The sequence below is a fragment of the Anas platyrhynchos genome, chromosome 1 (assembly GCF_047663525.1).
Source record: "Anas platyrhynchos isolate ZD024472 breed Pekin duck chromosome 1, IASCAAS_PekinDuck_T2T, whole genome shotgun sequence".
In the NCBI taxonomy this organism is placed as follows: domain Eukaryota; kingdom Metazoa; phylum Chordata; class Aves; order Anseriformes; family Anatidae; genus Anas; species Anas platyrhynchos.
Window position 1 is genome coordinate 74052418 of NC_092587.1, and position 14491 is coordinate 74066908.

At 36.8% G+C, this 14491-nt stretch overlaps 1 protein-coding gene across 9 annotated transcripts in view; it reads left to right on the forward strand.

Annotated features, from left to right (window-relative positions):
* Positions 1-14491, forward strand: part of SCUBE1 (signal peptide, CUB domain and EGF like domain containing 1) — a 251963-nt gene that overhangs the window by 48066 nt on the left and 189406 nt on the right. Inside the window, exon 1 of one of the 9 annotated variants that reach the window (XM_021278741.4) lies at positions 1995-2055. The exons of the other annotated variants lie outside the window; for them this stretch is intronic. The gene's annotated coding sequence lies outside the window, so the exon portion shown is untranslated. Of the gene's footprint in view, positions 1-1994; positions 2056-14491 lie in introns of those variants that run through there. 9 annotated transcript variants of the gene reach the window in all.

The window sequence follows — 14491 nt, forward strand, 5'->3', positions numbered from 1 at the left end:
ACAGTTGTGCCTTTTACTCTTTTTGCAGTTTTCTTCAATTTGTTAAACTTGGAAGATTATTACATAAAAAACATGATTTTGAGGTGTGCTTCTAACTATGAAGCACCAAATTCTGAGTTTATTCAGAAATGCATGTTTTTCTGATTCATTCCAACTTGTCTAAAGATAAAAATTATCAGAGTGCTTCTTTCCACGTCCTTCTTCCTCACACCAGTCTCTCTTAAACCATCCAAGTTGTTGCTTGTACGCTACATGCGATCCTTAATAATGGCCTCAGTATATTACGCACCAGAAAGCCATGTGCTCTGAACAACTGACTGCTCCTACTTCTGACTGCTAAAGGATTTCTTCAAGGGTAATTGGGCGCACTGGGCAAAGGCAATTTTGCTTGGCCTGTGCTTCAGACTGGTCCAAAGTCATGAAACTGCTTCATTAGGGAGGCTAAATGTGAACTATTCAGCTACTGGAGGGCAGTGCCTGTTGTGCCATGCTTGGCTTTGTGCAAGTGGAGCCCTGTGGCCTTTGTGTAGCTTGAGTTCCTTGCACAGTGAATTTACATCTGTTAAGACTGAAGTGTGTGGACATACTCAGAGTGCAAGCAATGACTGAGGGAGCGAGGACCGCCAGAATTACTCTGACCTGTAACTGTTTTGACCTGTAAGAGCAAGCCAGAGAATAAGGGAGGAATAGACAACCTCAGCTTATTTTCCTGAAATGAAAACCTGAAGACCAAAATGGTTTGTTTAGGTGTAGTCTGTTTCATTAGGTATAAACTGTTTCATTATGTGAAGATGGAAGCAGTTTACTCTATGTACAGTTTAATGTCTAAGGAGATTATAGCTTCAGAATGGACGAACTTCTCAGTTACAGTTCTCTCAAGGGCTTAATAAAAACAACACCCTCAAATTTTTGTCACTTCTAAACCTAAATAAAAATTGAGTTCTTTTTGCCTCTAGCACTTTACATCCTTTCACTGTTTCTGTTTTGAAATATTTTTATAATTCTTCTTCTTGAATGATATGTGAGAACTGCATGAGGAAAATCAGTTGATTGTATCACATATGGTCTCATGAAGCAAAAGCTTTAGCATTTGTTCTGAATTGGGAGCACACAAAAATCTGTTTCAGGATAGCGGCAGGAATTGCATCCATTTTCTAGAATAACTTACTGACATAATGTACTGTGGAGGGTATGAAACATAAGGCTAAAAGGATTTTAAAAAGTCAGGAAAAATCAGTCCTAAGGCAGAAATAACACTTTGTAGTTTTTTGTCTCTTTATGTCAGATAATATATTTAAGTATCCTGAGGAACTCCAGCTTGTAAATTTGTGTGTTAGTCTGTATCCAAGTAGAACAGATTTAATAGAAGACATTCCTGTACTGCATAAAAATGGAAGTTTTTTAGTCATTATCATTAATATTGATGTTAGGATTAGACAATGGCGGTATGATCTAGGAGTTTTCAAGGCAAGTGTCTTGTGATCTGTAAGGAAGGTGACGAGCAGTTGCTGTAGCCTGCTCTGCAGTGGGAATACTTCATCAATCCTTATTCTGTATAGAATTACCTGATAAAATACCTGAGTTAGGACGAGTCTGAAGGGGTGGAGGGATCCTTTCTGAAAGGACCAGCATGTTTTCCTTAGTCACCGTTCATTGCAGAAAATCCTGTGAAGCCACCTGAATGATCCTGTTCATACCTAGCATATTCTGTAGGTCTCATGCTTAATGGAAAGGATAGTCTAGTGTCTGCGCCATGCAATTTGACTTTTAAGACAGGGTCCTTGTGCCTGTGGGGAGTCTGGGAGACCCCAGGTAATGTATGAGAGGTTTGCTGTTTGGTCTTGCTATGTGAAGGGGCTGCCACAGCTGGTTGGGGAGATGTGTGGGTGCCTGTCATGTATTCACAACCACAGACCTCAAGCTTGCTCAGGTGTTTTTGCTTAAACTTAATGGAATAAATTGATCCCAATGATGATTCCAAGCATGAAGAATTTCAGTCTTTCAATAACTTGTGAAAATGGGAAGTGGGGAGGGAAAGCGTTAAAAGGCACTTATGTAAGTACAAATCTTGGTATTCTTCTTTACCTGACAGAAGTACACACAACGTATGTGTTCAAAACCCTTAGACCAGGTATGAAAATAATTATTAAAAGGGAGGGATATGCTACTGAGAAGCTTAGTACATATTTTTATTACTGAACCATACAAAATTAAGGGAAAAAAGCCATTGCAGGAGTAAACATTGTACTATATGTGTCAGGTTGAAGAACTTGTAGCTTATATTTTGTTACATAATATACAAACATAAAAAAAAATTAAGTTCCAGTGAAAATATAGTTTACCAATGGATTCTTAAGCAAACTTTATGATCAACAAGGAAATATAAAACCCAGTGGAAATACATGTCTTCTGGTCTGAATTAGTCACTGACATGGTCTTTTCTATTGTAGTATTTGATGCTGGGGGGAGTGCTTTAAATGCTTCAAACCATTTAGCCTTAATTGCTCAGTTTTAATAGACATTTGCTAACTAAAGGAACCAAATTATAGCTTGAATTAGACTTTACTAATCTTAATTAAAAGCTCTTTTTTATAATTGGAAACAGCCTAAGCTTAAAACAGTAAGCCATTCTTAAATGACTTATTTTTAAAAGCTGAGGCCCTTTTGATAATTGTTTAGACTGAGTATGGGTAACCATTATTGTCTTTATATTGCACTTAATTAAAAATGTCTCCTCCATGTGTTTTTTTTCCATCTGTTGGCTGTAAAATTGTTTGGATGGTGTGTGTGGGGATTACTTTTTCTGTAGTAATTTGAAAACATGTTGCTGTCTTTATTTATTTATTTTAAAAATTTTCTAGGGTTACAAATCACAAAAATAACATGTGAATTAATATAAATATTAGCTTCCTGCATTTCCTTATCCTCAATAAATGCTTGTCAGTCACAAATTAGATGGTGTACTAGGAATATAATTGCAGTCTCTAACAATGCATTGTATAATTAATTCACTTTAATATTTAAATTTTTGTTCTGACAGTTGATTATGGGTTTTACATTGCACCCTTACATGAGGCCTAAATTGCAGTAAAATAAAGTTATATTAATTTAAAAAATTATTGAAAAATATTCCGTACTTAATTGTACTTTAAATTTAACCATGACAGGTGATTTTTAAGCTGCAATATTCTCATTCAATCATGAAATTCAGTCTCCCATTTAATTTATTTATTCTCTAATTTAAAATGCAATCCAACTTGTCCAGTACAATTTGCTTTTAATTCCAGTAACTGTGAGTTGTCTGCTTGCATTACACTAAATGTAAATTCGGCTGTTTACACTAAACCTGCTAGACATTTATGTGCATTTAAGTATCTTTGAACAAAAGTCACTTTTGCCAGCTATGGAGATGGACAGACCTTCCTGAATGTCAGTTTCCTTTGCTTAGTTGTCAGACCTTCAGAATACCTTTTAAGCTTACATCATATTTTTTCTGTACTGTGTAGTTGTATGTTCTGTGCTGACAGCGCATACGAAGATTGTTAATTTATATCTGTTAGAAGAAAAAGTAAAATCAGGGCTCTTTACAGTGGGTTCAAATAACTCCAGTTATTTACCCATGCCACACACCTATGTATATTTATGTTTCAATATCTTGAATGTGTAAGATGGCCAAGCAGAGTTGGACTAAGGATCTGTCTAGGTTGATGTGAAGTCTCTGACAACAGTCAACAGTGGACACTTAGGGTAGACTATAAAAAATTGAACATGGAAGAATGATGTAACCATTATCTGCACCTAGTGATTTGGAGACTTCTAGAGCCAGAAATTTAATCCAAATCATTGGGTTTAATTTCATTTTCAGAATAGAAATGGAAAATGAGTATGTTTGCTGCAACACAGAATACAGTTGGTAGATAGGTGTTTAGCCATGCTCTGTATACTGGAAAAGAATTGCATACGAACAGGTAGTCATATACACCTGCCTCTTGTGAGCCTCCTGCCTACAGTTGTTTACTACAAGTGTTACATTACCTGTCTCTACATGATGATGGCCAAACCCTACAAAACAAGTTATTAATTTTTCAGCTTGGCAAATAATATCTTCAGAATGACTGGCCTTCCTGCTTTTCTGAAAATGAGACTTCATTAAGAAGAGTCTTAAGTCAGTTGTGGAAAACAAACAGGTCCTTTAAAAAGTTTGATCTGGACCTTTAATCTAACTTTAAATGGCTACATTGTTAAACCAGGAGCCATTGATAAACACCTAAAACCCCTTTAATTTTGAGCCTTTTATTGGGGGTAAAGTCCTCTATTAATCATGGGTGAGTTAACTGTTTAGGCCTGGTGCCCTGTTTTCAATGAATAACTAAGAATGTTATAATGTGTTCTCTTGAGGACTTTTATTTATATGTCTTAGAAATGCTATGAACATACACCAGACATAGCTTTTAAAAATTATTATCTATAAAGATGGGAAGGGGAAAAGAGGAGCATGGAGAACTCATCAAGAACATTTCAAAAAGTGACTTTTCTAGTTTCTAGTTTTATATAGAGTCTAGTTTTATATATGCTGTCCAATTTAAAAAAGAAAAACAAACAAAACAAACAAAAAACCACCAGCTGTTTACTGGGTTGTTAAACAAGTGTTTAGTTAAGAGATTGTTACATATTGCTTATCTGTTCATAATAAAATAGCATTGCTGTAAAAGGCCTTCCATGATAAATAATCTAAATCAGTATTTGGGATAAGTTTAGAGGACACAAACAATATTTGTATAAACTTACCCACTTTTATGAATCTGCTACTGGGGAAGAAGGCAGTACAATTAGTTTGCTGTAATGTGGTCAGTCAAATGCATGGTACTGTTTGAATACTATACAGAAGTTGTAGTTATTCTTTGGTTCTTTTACCTAACGTCCTCCCAAAAGTAACAAACAAATATAATTATATAAAATTACAAAAGGAAAATTTACAGGCAATAAATACAAACTATTTCATTATTTTTTTACACTAGATAGCCTTAACAGCACTAGAAGCCCTGGGTACTTTCTAGTACAGATATTTGAACAGTGGAGCAAAATATTTAATTTCTTGGCAGAGCTAGTTATTGCATCTGTTTGCTCTATCTTTCTTTCTTGTCCAAACATCAGATGCAAGCACAGTTTATAATTGAAAATATTTGGTGATTCACAGGTCAACAATGGTGTTTTTCACAGTTGAACTTTAAATTTCATCCTTACCACTTTTCCTGGATTTTCCTCACTGTGAAATATGTGTTTGTACAGCCTGCCCTGGCCTTGCCTAACCCTCACCCCTGTGTCTCAGGCAAAGGGGAGTGTGTAGCTTCATTAGTTCCTTTTCAGAGAGCCCCTGCTCTCACTTATTTCTCTACTGGCCAGTGAGTCTAGGGAATGTTTTGATGAGCCTATAAAGGGTAATGATGGAAAGAGTTGATGGGTTCCATGCTGGTGGTCACAGCGTGCATATCTGTGTCTCTGCTTAACGATTGTTACACATCCACAGGTTAAAAAAACAAAAGTTGTTTACTGTAGGTTTTCAAATTTTCTCTATTATTATTTGCCTCTGGTTATAAATAGAGCTCTGGCTCACAAGATCTACTTCTGTATCACTTTTTAGAAGACTAAGGACAGCTTACATAAATGATGTTTATATTTTTGTTAATAAAATTTTAGAACTGTCAGAAATTACATTAATGTAATATTCTAATATTCTTTTGAAAATAAAACCCTTTTGCATTGACCATCATCATCATCCAGGGTTTCCTGTTGTTACTGGCCAGGGCCATATTCCCAAATAAAGAAAAAAAAATAAAAGGAAATTTTTGGTCTGTACCTAAGCAATGCTACACTGCGGGCACTTTGCATATTGTGAATATAGAATTGTTGTTATGAAGCTCAGGGGGTGCACTAGTATTCTGAGCTGTGCAGCAAAATTTCCGAATGTTTTGGCATCCTGGAAATAATTTTTGATTGTACAGTCTCAAATCCACTGACTTCTGTTTCCAGTAGCTCCTACAGCTGTTTCAGACAGTGCTGTGTGCTCACATTTAGGGTATTATTTATATTATCATAAATTTAATAAGATTTAACTCGATGAAAGTTGAGATTCTGAGGCACTGTTCTGTGACAACTTGAACTGGCCATCACAGAAAGAAAAGGTGACTTGATTGTATTCAACTCCTGGATAATAACAAAATCTGTAGCCTAGTAACATTATTACCTTCTATGAAGTGCATAAAGTTGAAGGGTGCTAGACAAAAATGAGTGAAGCAAATACATAACCTCATAGAGAAGACAATTCTTATAGTTGTAGTGGCATCTCAGAAAATTTGTTTCCTTGCAGGACTCAGCATCTTTAAGGACTTTTTTAAAAAAAAAAACAAAAAAAAACACTCTTCTGAAAGCATAAATTATATACAGATTTTGCATCTGTATCTAGGCTAGAGCATTCAAATAGTTTTTAAACAGGCTTACACTCAGTGTGTACCATAGAAAATAGAAGGAAAACTGGAAATTCCCTGTACTATGTCCTCATAAGAACAGTGGAATATAAAATGATTTGATTTGGAAGTTAGTCAACGTGCAGGTATTAATGTACTACTCTTGCTAAATTACTTTAGGGTCTTAAATTTCAACAAGGTATGTGGGATTTCTGTTTCATTGAGTTTAATGAATGAGCCATACTGTTGTTTTCAGTATGTCCTATGTTACAGCTGTTTTACTATCATGTGGACCTTCCTAGTCCAGATAAACAGTTCTGCAGTTAGAAAAACTAATTGTGGTAAAAATTATGACTCTGAAACAAAGAAGGATCTATGCCTTAATCATCTAAGTTATCCTCCAGTCAGCTACTTTTTAATAGGGAAAGTGCTACTGTCTTCACACTTGTGAAGGCCGTAGAGTGGCAGCCTGTACAGAGTGCTCTTTGCAAACTAAAATTCTGGGAGGCCTTCTATATTCATAAAGGATGCTGTTTAGGAAATATATTGGTTTTGTCTGCATTTGGGACAGATGAGAAAATAATATGCAGAGTTAATTTGTTGGGCTTCATAGCTATTAGGTCCAGGGTTATAAGAGGACATGAATGGGACCCTTATGTATCACATTAGAAGTAGCCATCAGACTTCTTCTAATGTTGAAATGAAGGGCAGCACTGAACAGGTCATTTGAGTGTGTACAATGACTCTCTCACAGCAGTTTCATGGTGTGTGCAATAAGAGTTGCTCTGCTTATAGATAGATTAGTAGTATGGTATATACACATGGAAGTTCTTTTGCAAGCCTGGTATATTTCAAGGCTGATACACATCCCATATGAAATAGGGAGTTTGATCAAATAATACAGGATGACAGAAAGCCCTACACTCTAAAAATTCTACATGATGTAAAGTACATTGTATTTCCTAAGTGGTTAACCAGTGTGACAGAACAGATCTCAGCTAGGAGTCTGCACTAGCCCAAGGGATACTGCTAAAGCATCTACGGAAAAAATCGTTCGAAAAGGAAACCCTGCTGTCAGAAGACTTGACTTTGCTATTAAATGATTGGCATATCTGCTGGAACACGTAAAAAGCTCCTCAAGACTGTTAAACTGTTGAAAATCAATACAGGATAACTCCTTAAAGCTCTTTTGGCCTTATCTGTCTCAATCTGAAGCTGAAGTAGTGTTAATCTGCCAGGGAAGCATGAAGCATGAGCTGTATGGTATTGAGAAGTCTTCCATTTTACACTATAATGTGATCTGCTGCATACTCTGAAATAAGCAAGGAGGAATTGCTACCTTCTGTTCTTTGACATGAAGGTTCTTGGGCAATAAGCTAATGTTTGTTCACTGACTGGTAGTAAGAGAATTTAGTTCAAAATTGAGGCTTGGTATTGTTTCCTTTTGTCAATGGACAGGAATTTAAGAATGAAATGCAAAGGAAGGTTGGAGGTAAAGAATTGGCAAATGAGGAAGATGTGCAGAAGGGTTGGAAAAGCATAAGTGAATGATGTCAGTGTGAATCAGGGACTTTAACACTTTTAAACATCCTCCTCAAAGTTTTTAGATGCGTATTTCAATTTGAAGGTCTAGGAATAAGCTCCTGCTGTGATTTACCGAAACCATGCTTGTTAGGATGTATGCACACCAGTTGTGGCAGTAAGGCACACAAAAATATTCTCCCATTAGATCTCCAAGAACATGCAGGATTAGATGTGGAAGCAAACATTTCCCATGATACTAAAAGAGGGAATTGTGATGGAAATGTCTGTGATTTGGAAGTGGTGGGGAAAATGCTGTCAAATGTAATGTTTCACATTCATAACAGTTTGTGAACAGGAAATCTCTCTGTTTGAGCTTGTCAGGCATGGCAGCCACTAAATAAAGACAGACTCTAAAATTTTATGTGCTCTGTAGGTATCCATCTTTATTTGAGTATCTCACTTGCAGTTCAAAGAACTTGTAGCGAATCTGTTTAAATATCAGTTAGGAAAAACGTGAAACCACAATAAACTATAATCGAGACTTCAAGATGCCTGGTGCAGGATAGCATCTTTTTTCTTTTTTCTTTTTTTTTTTTAAATCTGGTAAAATGCTATATTAAGTATGAATGGAGCTTCAGTGGTCCCAAATCAGTTCCCATTGTGCTGATTAGAATGGCATAGAGATAATACTGATAATATTATAGAGATATTAGAGATAATAAATTTACATAATGTACAAATGTATATAATAAGTTTTCTATTCATATTCTATTTAATGGAAGACTTTTTTCCATAACTGACTGTAGCCATCCAAAGGCTTTAGACCCACAAAAGTAATTCATGGCAAAAAGTGCTCTATAAACCTAATATTAATGCAGTAGGAAGACTTATCAATTAAACAATCAAAAACTCTGCACAGTCCTAAATGAAGAATGTTCCATGTTATTTATTCAATCTCCTCTTTGTTCCTGCTTCTGGAGTGTTAAATGTATCACCAAAAAAGGTATTTATCTGGCCAGCAAATGACACCAAGTGCATGCAAAATCTCAGCATTAAGTTTGGTGTTGTGGGTTTTTTTGTTTAGTTGCTTTTGTTTTGTTTTTAAACTAATTTTGAATCCTCTGTACTTCAGTGATAACTTTTCTTTGGTAAAGTATGTGTACACTGAAGCAGTAATACCTGCACCAAAGTGCAGATAAGAATCAAAGGGGAGCTTCTTTGCTCTCATTTAGAAGAGTATATCAAATCTGATGCCCAGAGGCAAAGTTACAGTGTTAAAATGCCCAGTTATTAAAAACTTTCTTTTGACTCTGAACTAGGAGTCAATTTTTTGAGGGAAAGGAGGGAAGTGCGTAAGAAAGAGATGGGAAAACTGAGAAAGGTAAAGTGAATTTAAGAAAAATATAAGGAAGGGGAGTTTCCAGAGACTGTATTTCTTATCAATGAATAAAGAATGTGATAGTCATTCACTGTCAAATGTAAATGTAAAATATAACCATGCAGCTACTGCAGAAAGTTTGGCTTTTCAGTCTGCTGCCTTGTTCCATTTAACATGTGATCTGAGTCAGTGGAACTCTATTTACAGCACACAACCGTGTCTAGCTACCAGAAGCTTTGGATGTGACTCTTTAATTTTCGTGTTGTATGCTGAATTATATTTGAAGAACATTAAGTAAACCTTACAAAACAGTAACTGCTAAACACACTTATTTTTCTACAGCTGATAAATTCAGAATTCATATACTCAATTGCCTCCTTAGAGAAGGCTTGTGAGTCTGTGAGCTTTTTTTTTTTTTTTTTTTTTTTTTTTTTTTTTTTTCCCCAGAGCAGTTAGTGCATCTCCTCCTCAAGAAAGGAAGGTGACTCTTGTAAGGTCATCCTCACTCTTTGTGATTTCTAACAACTTTAAGGAGATAATTATTGTTAGAGAAGAACATAATAATAAAAAAAAAAAAAAACAGAAAATAAAAAAGTCCCACCTTACTGACAGTGATTAATGGCTTGATAAGATATCAAGCCATTAACCTTCAAGTGCATCCTAAATGTTTTAAATTTGAGGCTGTTTGCATTTTAAAAATCTTTTTAACCATGTGGCTATACCCCTGCATAATTTGGTTTGGATTCATTTTTTTCCCTCTCTTTTGGACAGGGACTTTAACAAGATGCAAAGTATGATTAATTTTATGCTCAGCCTTCTCATAATAAGAGGAAGCAAATAAAACTGCAACAGTACTTGATGTTTTCTGGGAAACTGTATGAGATGTCTTCCAGAAGAACACCCCAGCAATGCCACAGATTGCATCCATATCATCTCCATTAAGTTGACATGACATTTTCATTTTACTGCTGTTATAATATATATATACACATATATATATAATATATTAAATAATAAATACATTAAATAAATATATAAATATATAATATAAAATTGAGTTGTTTTTTTTTTTCTTCTTCAGGGATGAACTAACATGGAAAACACTGGAAGAACAAGTAGAAGGGTGCTTGAGGGATTTAAACTGCAAGAAACCCTCATACTAAACAACCTATTGTACCTGTTCTACTCTTTTCTTTCTCCACTGAGAAACCTCAGACTGTATTTTCTGGTTTAAACCCAATCCCATCCTGCTCACCCTTCACTTTGGCTTTCGGAGTAGTCCTAATGGCTATCAAATTTTACAGTTTTCTTGGGCACAGACGTCTTGAAAATATCATGACAACCTGAAAGCCATAAAAACTGCAGTGTTTTCCTCTTTGATTCATTAGATTGTAATGTTCCCCAGGTCACAACATCTAAAGAATAAAGATGTTACCATTTTTGAGTATTTAAAATACATATATATCAGAAGGAGCCAGATTTGTTTCCAGATGTGACAAATGATAAATTTGAACTCTTGCAAATGTTAAGAGCAGAACACTGAAAGGTTTCAAGTAATTTTGAACATGTGGAAATTTGCTGATGCTGAACTCCTTGAGAATCTTATTATTTTAGTTGTCTTGTTCTGGTTGCATGCTTTCCAAAGAGACCTGAACCTCCAGCAAGTTTGGGCTGCGCTTAACCAAAACAGTCTTTAACTTCTGTGAGCTTTTTTTCTGGCCTTTAGTTCTAGAGATGGTTCTCTTTTTAAGGAAAGTGCGACTCAATATAGGAAATACAAATAGCTTACATAATTCAGGTTATCCAGGGTGTGTGTTACTCCTGAAAGTATATTTAATGTAGAATCTGCTAAAGAAACAGAGTATATATAAATGTTCCCGTGTGAGAATAATGTGGTTTTATTCTTTTTAATGACTAGATTTGGGGACTGCAAAAGCCATGAAAATATACCAGACGTTGATCTGATTATGATCCAGAACTTTATTTGTATTATTGTCAGTTTGCATATTACAGCATTCTCCTCAAGAAACTGTCTGCTCTTGGCTTGGACTGGCATACGCTTCGTTGGGTTAGAAACTGGCGGGATAGCCAGGCCCAAAGAGTCATGGTAAATGGAGTCAAATCCAGTTGAAGGCCGGTTACTAGTGGCGTTCCCCAGGGCTCGGTGCTGGGCCAGTCCTCTAATATCTTCATTGATGATCTGGACGAGGGCATTGAGTGCACCCTCAGTAAGTTCGCAGATGACACCAAGTTAGGTGCGTGTGTCGATCTGCTTGAGGGTAGGAAGGCTCTGCGGGAGGATCTGGATAGGCTGGACCGATGGGCTGAGGTCAACTGCATGAAGTTCAATAAGGCCAAGTGCCGGGTCCTGCACCTGGGGCACAATAACCCCAAGCAGAGCTACAGGCTGGGAGATGAGTGGTTAGAAAGCTGCCTGACAGAGAAGGACCTGGGAGTATTGGTGGATAGTTGGCTGAATATGAGCCAGCAGTGTGTTCAGGTGGCTAAGAAGGCCAACGGCATCCTGGCTTGTATCAGAAACAGTGTGGCCAGCAGGGCTAGGGAAGTGATCGTCCCTAGTGAGTCTTATGAGGAGCGGCTGAGGGAGCTGGGGTTGTTCAGCCTGGAGAAGAGGAGGCTCAGGGGCGACCTTATTGCTCTCTACAGGTACCTTAAAGGAGGCTGTAGTGAGGTGGAGGTTGGTCTGTTCTCCCACGTGCCTGGTGACAGGATGAGGGGGAATGGCCTTAAGTTGTGCCAGGGGAGTTTTAGGTTGGATGTTAGGAAGAACTTCTTTACCGAAAGGACTGTTAGACATTGGAATAGGCTGCCCAGGGAAGTGGTGGAGTCACCATCCCTGGAGGTCTTTAAAAGACGTTTAGATGTAAAGCTCAGGGATATGGTTTAGTGAGGACTGTTAGTGTTAGGTCAGAGGTTGGACTTGATGATCTTGAGGTATCTTCCAACCTAGAAATTCTGTGATTCTGTGATACTACATTTCTGCCTACTTCCTTAAAAGTAAAGTAACAGTGTTGATGCTACACTGCTTCTTATTCTGAATTTGTTAGTGGGAACAGTCTACAACTTCCTTGTAAGGGGGTGTTGAGAGGCAGAAGACCTTTTCTCCATTAACACCAGCGACAGGACCCGCGGGAACAGGGTTAAGCTGAGGCAGGGGAAGTTTAGGCTTGACATCAGGAGGAAGTTCTTCACAGAGAGAGTGGTTGCACACTGGAACAGGCTCCCCAGGGAAGTGGTCACTGCACCGAGCCTGACTGAATTTAAGAAGAGATTGGACTGTGCGCTTAGTCACATGGTCTGAACTTTTGGGTAGACCTGTGCGGTGTCAAGAGTTGGACTTGATGATCCTTAAGGGTCCCTTCCAACTCAGGATATTCTATGATTCTATGATTCTATGAACAAGCAATTTAATTGCTGATCTTGTCTCTGGTATCTCTTTACCATACATCCCAGAAAAAATGTTGAAAAATGTTGTCCTGAACAAAGTCCATGCCAAAAATGCCTCTTGACTTTTGTAGGGTTGCAATTTCACCCCAGGGCATTTCACCTTTAGATATTACAAAGTCACTTCTTTCCCAATCATATGAAAAAAAAAAGCTATGTTCATACTGTAGCTTTATTCTCAATTGTTTAAGAACTGGAAGGTAGTATGGTGCTTTTTTTTTTTTTTTAATGAAGATGCTGCATTAGTTCTGGGAGGAACAGTGACCAAACTCAGTAATGAATCAGTAAAAAATTCTTTAAGGCCTTTTAAGAGAGAAGCCATAAAAGTGCAAAATGTTACCACATGGAAATAAGCGTTCCAGCATTTCACATTGTCCTTTGCTGCATACCAGTTCTGGAGAAGCAGGCAATATGCATAAAACTACTGATAATACACAATTCTGCAAGTGGTATGCTTTGTCTTCTGTAGGTGAAACAAGGGCTGGTAGCAACTTCTCATGGAACATGAAGGTAAAAACATGGTTCCTTTGGCAAGTCTTTAAAGACAATGTTATTTAACGTCTCCATAATGCCCCTTGGCAGTGTTTTGTTTAAAGCAGCTAGATTAATAGATAAAGATGAAAACAGAAATATCTTTTTCTTTAGATACCAAAAAAATATGGAGATTTGTCCATTGAAGTACAGTTACAAAGAATTTAATATTTATTTTTCTAGCTGTTTTATAGATCCAACTGCTTTAGGAAATACCCTACATCTGTGTAATATACCTGTATGCTTAGTTTTGTTCATGGCTCTTTAGTTTAGAAGACATTGATGAGGGCAGACAACTTCCTTTGGCTATTTATTTTAAAATGTCCAAGCACATAAATTATTCCTTTCAAAGTCAATTATAATTTGTGTTTTCTAAATTAACTCCAGATTTTCCTTTACATTAGTAATCTAGAAGAAGTTTCAAATGAACCTATGTTTTACCCAATCTACTCCTATTTTGAAGTTCTGCTGCATAGTGAGTGTTGGGATTTAGGTCCTTGATAGATGCCAAGATAAAGGTTGTTACAATGCATGCTTCCCAATTTTCTATGGAAATCTGTGAAATTCAACACTAAAAGCTGAATTTGGCTCATTGACTTTCAGGGCTCAGCCATTCTTCCTCTTGCATGTTAATGGCCATAAGGCATCTTTGACAGTTCAGCTGTGACACTGATCCAAAATGTGTCAACTCCACACAGAGGTTTCCTTTGATTTCAGAGGCTTTGCCCACAATGATCTGTAGCTGTGCTGACAAATACATTTTCTTGTATGTGCTGTAAGGATTTTTGGACATATGAGGATGTGATGAGTGGCAACTGGTTTCATGAAGACTGGGAATGGATTTTGCTGGAGGTAGATTTTTTACTTTCCTAGGATGATGTATCTGCAGCCTTCTGCTTGGAAAAGATGGTTAGTGCACAGCAAATTTCATGATACCAGGCTGAAACTGTTTAGACAAAATGGGAACAAGCATTTCTTCAGTCTGTTTTACAGTTTGTTTTGTATTTTGGATGTTAATTATTACATAGTGATGTCTTCTACTCTGCTGAAATCAGAAAGCTGGAAGCAGAAGAGATCAGTTCTTACTTTATTTTGAACATTTCTTAGTCAAGTTGTATATGCTGCTGGA